This window comes from Balaenoptera physalus (genome assembly GCF_965194825.1).
Source record: "Balaenoptera physalus genome assembly, chromosome: 14".
NCBI lineage: Eukaryota > Metazoa > Chordata > Mammalia > Artiodactyla > Balaenopteridae > Balaenoptera > Balaenoptera physalus.
In genome coordinates this window covers 92,439,988-92,450,300 of record NC_138893.1, presented here as the reverse complement: position 1 = coordinate 92,450,300, position 10,313 = coordinate 92,439,988, and positions in this window count along the sequence as shown.

Below are 10,313 nucleotides of genomic sequence, written 5' to 3'. Positions count from 1 at the left end.
ATTAAAAAAAATTTAAAAACCAAGAAGAAGTAATGAGACATAAACTTATGGGGATTTCTCCTGGCAAATTCCATTCTAATTTACAACCTAGGACAATGACTTCCAGAAAGGCTCTGCTTCCCTAGTACCCAGATTGGGGAATGGAGAAATGCTACCTCCTTGTGGCCGTTTCCCACAACAGCAGCTTTGAACCCACTGCAAAAGGTCACTAAATTTTCACCAACTTGCCGTTCTGTAAATGACACTTGCCCACCAGAAAATTTCTGGGGTCAAAAATCGACCAAAAACTTCACAAGAGGGCAACCTTCGAAGAAGACAATTTCAAGAGCTATATTGTACTCACGGGTTTTTCTTTTAAGAGAAAAGAAAAAGGGGTAGGAATATGACGAATTTAAAAAAATTTAATGACATGCATACCCATAATACAAAAACCTATCAGCTCACAGCAGTCAGAATGGCCATTAGGAAAAAATGCTGCAAAAAATAAATGGTGAAGGGAGTGTGGAGAAATGCGTACCCTCTTTTGTAAGGGGTGGCATGTAAAGAGCCACTAATGAAAACACAGTGTAGGTGCTTTGAAAAGGGAAACATTGAGCTACCAGTCAATCAATCACAACCACTGCTTGGCCTATCACCTGAGAAAATGAGAATCAAAAAGTCACAGGCTGGCAAACCTGTACGCCAGCAAGATTTACCATAGCCAGCACGTGGAAGCAATGAAAATGTCCATCAACCGAGGAATGCACCAAGAAGAAGTGGTTCACTTACAAAATGGAATATTACTCTAATAATAAATATAAATTAAATTTAAAAACAAACGAAAGAAAGGAGACATCAACATTTGTGGGTTTATCCGGGCACATTGCACTCTAATTTATAACCGAAGAACACCACTGGCCGGTAGGTCTGTTTCCCTAGTACCAGCAAGGGGAATGTAGAAAGGCTGCCGCTCTCTGGCCGTCACCTGCAAAAGCAGGTTTACAGCCTGAGCTAATGGTCACTTCATATGAACAAGTACTGCAGGGCTGTAAATGAAACCTGCCCTCAAAATGTCTTGAGGGAGATAATGGCCAAAATATTTCAAATGGTGACACATACTTTAAGAAAACACTTTGAAGAAATAAGCTCTAATCACAGCTGGAAAAATAAAAAGGTCATGTCTTACAGCTCAATTTCAATGCATTAGGAGACACATGCAAATTCAATCACAAAGAGGTATCAGCTCACACCACTCAGAATAATCATCAGCAAAAACTACAAAGAATAAATCCTGAAGGTGCTGGGAAGAAATACATGCCCTCCCCATTAAGTGGGACATAACCTGGAAAGAACCACTAAGGAGAACAGAGCAGAGGTGCCTTTAAAAGGTAAACATTGAGCTAGCATATGATCCAGCAGACCTATTCCTGGACCTATAAACTAAGAAGACAGAATTGGAAGGACACAGGCACGCAAATCTGCACTGCATAGTATTACAATAGCCAAGATATGGAAGTAACCAAAAAGTCCATCGACAGATGGGTGGACAAAGAAGAACTGCTACCTGTACAGATGGAATGTGAGCTACTGAAAAAATGATACAATGCCATTTGCAGCACCATAGATGAGTCTAGAAGTAATCATGCAACTTGGAGTAAGTGAGAAAGCGAAAGACACATATCCTATCATATCACATATAGGGGTTACCTAAAAAATGATACAAACAAAGATATTTCCACAAACACTATCATAGATTCATTAAAAAAACTTATGGTTCACCAAATGGACAGGTGTGAGGATTGGATACATTACCATATTGAGGTTAACAGAGAGATACAAACACATGTGAAATATATAATCACCAAAGACCTATGCAATACCAAGAGCAGACTACTCAACATTGTGTCATAACCTACATGGGAAAAGGATCCGAAGAAGAATAGATATATGTATATGTGTGAAAGAACCACATCTTGCACACCTAGAACAAACAAAACATTGTAATCAAGTTTGCTGTGATAAAAAATAAAAATTAAGTTAAAAATACCAACAAGAAATAATGAGACATAAACTTAAAGGGCTTTTTCCTCGCACATTCTATTCTAATTAACACCTAGAACACCACTTCCAGTAAGGCTCTGTTGCCCTAGTAACCAGATTTGGTAAAGGAGAAATGCTGCCGCCTTGTGGCCGATTCCCGCAAGAGCAACTTTTAACCCACAGCTAATAGTCACTTACCATTCATAAGCAAACAGGGCTGTAAAGGACACCTGCCCTCAAAATTGTGCTGAGGTAGGGAATGGATAAAAGAATTCAAAACAGGCAAAACGTTCACGAAGATAGTATGAAGACGTACGTTTTACTCACTCTCTTTTTAAAGAAAGGAAAATGGATAAAAGCTCAGCCTCAGGAAGTATTAGACTCATGCAATCTAATCTACAAAAACTTTTCAACTCACACCAATCGACTGACCATTGGCAAAAAGTCTACAAACAATAAATGCTGAAGAGGTTTTAGAGAACTGTGTACCCTCTAGCTGCTGGTGAGATGTAAGAGGGTTAAACGCAAATAATGACAACAGAAAGGAGCTGCTTTTAAAAGGAAAAATTGAGGTACCATTCAATCCAGCAGGCACACCAATGGGCCACTCACCTGAGAAGACCAGAATGAAGAAGACCCGGGCTGCAAAAGCTGCACTGCAGCCTGATTCACAATAGACAAGACAGTGAAGCAACCAAAATGTCCATCAACAGATGAAACGATAAAGAAGAAGTGGTCCATGTACACAATGAATACTAGCCATGGAAAACAATGAAACACTGCTCTTTGAGGCACCATAGATGATCTTGGAGATAATCACAGAACATGAGGTAAGTCGGAAAGCAAAAGTCCTATATCCTATGATATCACTAATAGGCGTTATCTAATAACTGACACAAATGAACATATTTCCACACAGAAAGTCAATCACAGACTTATTAAAAAAAAACTATGCTTATCTAAAAGGAAAGGTGGGGGGAATGGATAAATGAAGATTAGCGTTACCATATGTATACAAATACATATTATATACATATATCAAAAAGACCAACCGTATAGCAAGGAAGGATTACGGAACACTCTGTAATAATTTACACGGAAAGAGGATCTGTACATAAATAGTTATATACAATATGTAGATGAACCAGAGTGTGTACACCTTGGACGAACAACATTCTAACCATTACCCCAATTGAAAAAATTAAAACAACGAACTAGGAGTAATGAGACATAAACTTATGGGGGGTTTTCCTGGCACATTCCATCCAAATTTAAAACCTAGGCAAACAACTTCCAGAATGGCTCTGCTGCCCTAGTACCCAGATTTGGGAATGGAGAAATGCTGCATCCTTGTGGCCGTTTCCCACAATAGCAGCTTTAAACCCGCTACAAAAGGTCACTAAATATTCACCAATTGCAGGTCTGTAAATGACACCGGCCCTCCAAAAAATACTGAGGTCGAAAATCGACCAAAAAATTCCAGAGTGCAACCTTCCAAAAAGAAAATTTGAAGAGGTATATTATACTCACACTTTTTTTCTTTTTTCTTTTAACAGAAAAGAAAAAGGTGTGGAAAAATGATGAATTGTAGGAATTTTTACAGACATGTAAACCCAAATTACAAAAACCTATCAGCTCACACCAGTCAGAACTGCCATCAACAAAAATGCTGCAAACATTAAATGCTGACGTGACTGCGGAGGAATGCGTACCCTCGATTCTAAGGGGGATGTGGTAAGAGCCACTAATGAAAGCACAATTGAGGTGCCTTGAAAAGGTAAACGTTGACCTACCATACCAGTCAATCAATCATACCCACTGCTGGGTCTATCACCTGAGAAAATAAAAATCAAAAATCACAGGCTGGCAATCCTGCACTCCAGCAATATTTACCATAGGCAACACTTGGAAGCAATGAAAATGTCCATTAACAGAGGAATGCACCAAGGAGAAGTGGTCCATGTACACAATGGAATATTAGCCATGGAAAACATTGAAGCACTGCTCTTTGAGGCACCATAGATGAGCATGGAGATAATCACAAAACATGAAGTAGGTCGGAAAGCAAAACACCTATATCCTATATTATCACTTATGGCATTATCTAATAACTGACACAGATGAACATATTTCCAAAGAGAAAGACACTCACAGGCTTAGAAAACAAACTATGCTCATCTGAAAGGAAAGGAGGGGGGAAATTGAGAAATGAAGATTAGTGTTACTATACATATACAAACACATATTATATACATGTATCAAAAACACCGAACATATAGCAAGGGAGGTCGATGGAACACTGTAGTATTTTACATGGGAAGAGGATCTGTACATTAATAGACATACAGAATGTACAAATGAACCAGATTGTGTACACCTAGGACAAACAATATTCTAAACTTTACCCAGATTAAAAAAAATTTAAAAACCAAGAAGAAGTAATGAGACATAAACTTATGGGGATTTCTCCTGGCAAATTCCATTCTAATTTACAACCTAGGACAATGACTTCCAGAAAGGCTCTGCTGCCCTAGTACCCAGATTGGGGAATGGAGAAATGCTACCTCCTTGTGGCCGTTTCCCACAACAGCAGCTTTGAACCCACTGCAAAAGGTCACTAAATTTTCACCAACTTGCCGTTCTGTAAATGACACTTGCCCTCCAGAAAATTTCTGGGGTCAAAAATCGACCAAAAACTTCACAAGAGGGCAACCTTCGAAGAAGACAATTTCAAGAGCTATATTGTACTCACGGGTTTTTCTTTTAAGAGAAAAGAAAAAGGGGTAGGAATATGACGAATTTAAAAAAATTTAATGACATGCATACCCATAATACAAAAACCTATCAGCTCACAGCAGTCAGAATGGCCATTAGGAAAAATGCTGCAAAAAATAAATGGTGAAGGGAGTGTGGAGAAATGCGTACCCTCTTTTGTAAGGGGTGGCATGTAAAGAGCCACTAATGAAAACACAGTGTAGGTGCTTTGAAAAGGGAAACATTGAGCTACCAGTCAATCAATCACAACCACTGCTTGGCCTATCACCTGAGAAAATGAGAATCAAAAAGTCACAGGCTGGCAAACCTGTACGCCAGCAAGATTTACCATAGCCAGCACGTGGAAGCAATGAAAATGTCCATCAACCGAGGAATGCACCAAGAAGAAGTGGTCCACTTACAAAATGGAATATTACTCTAATAATAAATATAAATTAAATTTAAAAACAAACAAAAGCAAGGAGACATCAACATTTGTGGGTTTATCCGGGCACATTGCACTCTAATTTATAACCGAAGAACACCACTGGCCGGTAGGTCTGTTTCCCTAGTACCAGCAAGGGGAATGTAGAAAGGCTGCCGCTCTCTGGCCGTCACCTGCAAAAGCAGGTTTACAGCCTGAGCTAATGGTCACTTCATATGAACAAGTACTGCAGGGCTGTAAATGAAACCTGCCCTCAAAATGTCTTGAGGGAGATAATGGCCAAAATATTTCAAATGGTGACACATACTTTAAGAAAACACTTTGAAGAAATAAGCTCTAATCACAGCTGGAAAAATAAAAAGGTCATGTCTTACAGCTCAATTTCAATGCATTAGGAGACACATGCAAATTCAATCACAAAGAGGTATCAGCTCACACCACTCAGAATAATCATCAGCAAAAACTACAAAGAATAAATCCTGAAGGTGCTGGGAAGAAATACATGCCCTCCACATTAAGTGGGACATAACCTGGAAAGAACCACTAAGGAGAACAGAACAGAGGTGCCTTTAAAAGGTAAACATTGAGCTAGCATATGATCCAGCAGACCTATTCCTGGACCTATAAACTAAGAAGACAGAATTGGAAGGACACAGGCACACAAATCTGCACTGCATAGTATTACAATAGCCAAGATATGGAAGTAACCAAAAAGTCCATCGACAGATGGGTGGACAAAGAAGAACTGCTACCTGTACAGATGGAATGTGAGCTACTGAAAAAATGATACAATGCCATTTGCAGCACCATAGATGAGTCTAGAAGTAATCATGCAACTTGGAGTAAGTGAGAAAGCGAAAGACACATATCCTATCATATCACATATAGGGGTTACCTAAAAAATGATACAAACAAAGATATTTCCACAAACACTATCATACATTCATTAAAAAAACTTATGGTTCACCAAATGGACAGGTGTGAGGATTGGATACATTACCATATTGAGGTTAACAGAGAGATACAAACACATGTGAAATATATAATCACCAAAGACCTATGCAATACCAAGAGCAGACTACTCAACACTGTGTCATAACCTACATGGGAAAAGGATCCGAAGAAGAATAGATATATGTATATGTGTGAAAGAACCACATCTTGCACACCTAGAACAAACAAAACATTGTAATCAAGTTTGCTGTGATAAAAAATAAAAATTAAGTTAAAAATACCAACAAGAAATAATGAGACATAAACTTAAAGGGCTTTTTCCTCGCGCATTCCATTCTAATTTACAACCTAGAACACCACTTCCAGTAAGGCTCTGTTGCCCTAGTAACCAGATTATGTAAAGGAGAAATGCTGCCGACTTGTGGCCGATTCCCGCAAGAGCAGCTTTTAACCCACAGCTAATGGTCACTTACCATTCACAAGGACTCAAGGCTGTAAAGGACACCTGCCCTCAAAATTGTGCTGCGGTAGGGAATGGATAAAAGAATTCAAAACAGGCAAAATGTTCACGAAGATAGTGTGAAGAGGTAAGTTTTACTCACTCTCTTTTTAAAGAAAGGAAAATGGATAAAAGCTCAGCCTCAGGAAGTATTAGACTCATGCAATCTAATCTACAAAAAGTTTTCAACTCACACCAGTCGACTGACCATTGGCAAAAAGTCTACAAACAATAAATGCTGAAGAGGTTTTAGAGAACTGTGTACCCTCTAGCTTCTGGTGAGATATAAGAGGGTTAAACGCTAATAATGAGAACAGAAAGGAGCTGCGTTTAAAAGGAAAAATTGAGGTACCATTCAATCCAGCAGGCGCACCAATGGGCCTCTCACCTGAGAAGACCAGAATGAAGAAGACCCGGGCTGCAAAAGCTGCACTGCAGCCTTATTCACAATAGACAAGACAGTGAAGCAACTAAAATGTCCATCAACAGATGAAAGGATAAAGAAGAAGTGGTCCATGTACACAATGAATACTAGCCATGGAAAACAATGAAACACTGCTCTTTGAGGCACCATAGATGATCTTGGAGATAATCACAGAACATGAGGTAAGTCGGAAAGCAAAAGTCCTATATCCTATGATATCACATATAGGCGTTATCTAATAACTGACACAAATGAACATATTTCCACAGAGAAAGTCAATCACAGACTTATTAAAAAAAAACTATGCTTATTTAAAGGAAAGGTGGGGGAAATGGATAAATGAAGATTAGCGTTACCATATGTATACAAATGCATATAATATACATATATCAAAAAGACCGACCATATAGCAAGGAAGGATTACAGAACACTCTGTAATAATTTACACGGGAAGAGGATCTCTACGTAAATAGTTATATAGAATATGTAGATGAACCAGAGTGTGTACACCTTGGACGACCAACATTCTGACCATTACCCCAATTGAAAAAATTAAAACAACGAACCAAGAGTAATGAGACATAAACTTATGGGGGGTTTTCCTGGCACATTCCATCCAAATTTAAAACCTAGGGAAACAACTTCCAGAACGGCTCTGCTGCCCTAGTACCCAGATTTGGGAATGGAGAAATGCTGCATCCTTGTGGCCGTTTCCCACAACAGCAGCTTTAAACCCACTGCAAAAGGTCACTAAATATTCAACAATTGCAGGTCTGTAAATGACACCAGCCCTCCAAAAAATACTGAGGTCGAAAATCGACCAAAAAATTCCAGAGTGCAACCTTCCAAAAAGAAAATTTGAAGAGGTATATTATAGTCACACTTTTTTTCTTTTTTCTTTTAACAGAAAAGAAAAAGGCGTGGAAAAATTATGAATTGTAGGAATTTTTACAGACATGTAAACTCAAATTACAAAAACCTATCAGCTCATACCACTCAGAATGGCCATCAACAAAAATGCTGCAAACAATAAATGCTGACGTGATTTGGGAGAAATGCGTACCCTCGATTCTAAGGGGGATGTGGTAAGAGCCACTAATGAAAGCACAATTGAGGTGCCTTGAAAAGGTAAACGTTGAGCTACCATAGCAGTCAATCAATCATACCCACTGCTGGGTCTATCACCTGAGAAAATGAAAATCAAAAATCACAGGCTGGCAATCCTGCACTCCAGCAATATTTACCATAGGCAACACTTGGAAGCAATGAAAATGTCCATTAACAGAGGAATGCACCAAGGAGAAGTGGTCCATGTACACAATGGAATATTAGCCATGGAAAACATTGAAGCACTGCTCTTTGAGGCACCATAGATGAGCATGGAGATAATCACAAAACATGAAGTAGGTCGGAAAGCAAAACACCTATATCCTATATTATCACTTATGGCATTATCTAATAACTGACACAGATGAACATATTTCCAAAGAGAAAGACACTCACAGGCTTAGAAAACAAACTATGCTCATCTGAAAGGAAAGGAGGGGGGAAATTGAGAAATGAAGATTAGTGTTACTATACATATACAAACACATATTATATACATGTATCAAAAACACCGAACATATAGCAAGGGAGGTCGACGGAACACTGTAGTATTTTACATGGGAAGAGGATCTGTACATTAATAGACATACAGAATGTACAAATGAACCAGATTGTGTACACCTAGGACAAACAATATTCTAAACTTTACCCAGATTAAAAAAATTTTAAAAACCAAGAAGAAGTAATGAGACATAAACTTATGGGGATTTCTCCTGGCAAATTCCATTCTAATTTACAACCTAGGACAATGACTTCCAGAAAGGCTCTGCTGCCCTAGTACCCAGATTGGGGAATGGAGAAATGCTACCTCCTTGTGGCCGTTTCCCACAACAGCAGCTTTGAACCCACTGCAAAAGGTCACTAAATTTTCACCAACTTGCCGTTCTGTAAATGACACTTGCCCTCCAGAAAATTTCTGGGGTCAAAAATCGACCAAAAACTTCACAAGAGGGCAACCTTCGAAGAAGACAATTTCAAGAGCTATATTGTACTCACGGGTTTTTCTTTTAAGAGAAAAGAAAAAGGGGTAGGAATATGACGAATTTAAAAAAATTTAATGACATGCATACCCATAATACAAAAACCTATCAGCTCACAGCAGTCAGAATGGCCATTAGGAAAAATGCTGCAAAAAATAAATGGTGAAGGGAGTGTGGAGAAATGCGTACCCTCTTTTGTAAGGGGTGGCATGTAAAGAGCCACTAATGAAAACACAGTGTAGGTGCTTTGAAAAGGGAAACATTGAGCTACCAGTCAATCAATCACAACCACTGCTTGGCCTATCACCTGAGAAAATGAGAATCAAAAAGTCACAGGCTGGCAAACCTGTACGCCAGCAAGATTTACCATAGCCAGCACGTGGAAGCAATGAAAATGTCCATCAACCGAGGAATGCACCAAGAAGAAGTGGTCCACTTACAAAATGGAATATTACTCTAATAATAAATATAAATTAAATTTAAAAACAAACAAAAGCAAGGAGACATCAACATTTGTGGGTTTATCCGGGCACATTGCACTCTAATTTATAACCGAAGAACACCACTGGCCGGTAGGTCTGTTTCCCTAGTACCAGCAAGGGGAATGTAGAAAGGCTGCCGCTCTCTGGCCGTCACCTGCAAAAGCAGGTTTACAGCCTGAGCTAATGGTCACTTCATATGAACAAGTACTGCAGGGCTGTAAATGAAACCTGCCCTCAAAATGTCTTGAGGGAGATAATGGCCAAAATATTTCAAATGGTGACACATACTTTAAGAAAACACTTTGAAGAAATAAGCTCTAATCACAGCTGGAAAAATAAAAAGGTCATGTCTTACAGCTCAATTTCAATGCATTAGGAGACACATGCAAATTCAATCACAAAGAGGTATCAGCTCACACCACTCAGAATAATCATCAGCAAAAACTACAAAGAATAAATCCTGAAGGTGCTGGGAAGAAATACATGCCCTCCACATTAAGTGGGACATAACCTGGAAAGAACCACTAAGGAGAACAGAACAGAGGTGCCTTTAAAAGGTAAACATTGAGCTAGCATATGATCCAGCAGACCTATTCCTGGACCTATAAACTAAGAAGACAGAATTGGAAGGACACAGGCACACAAATCT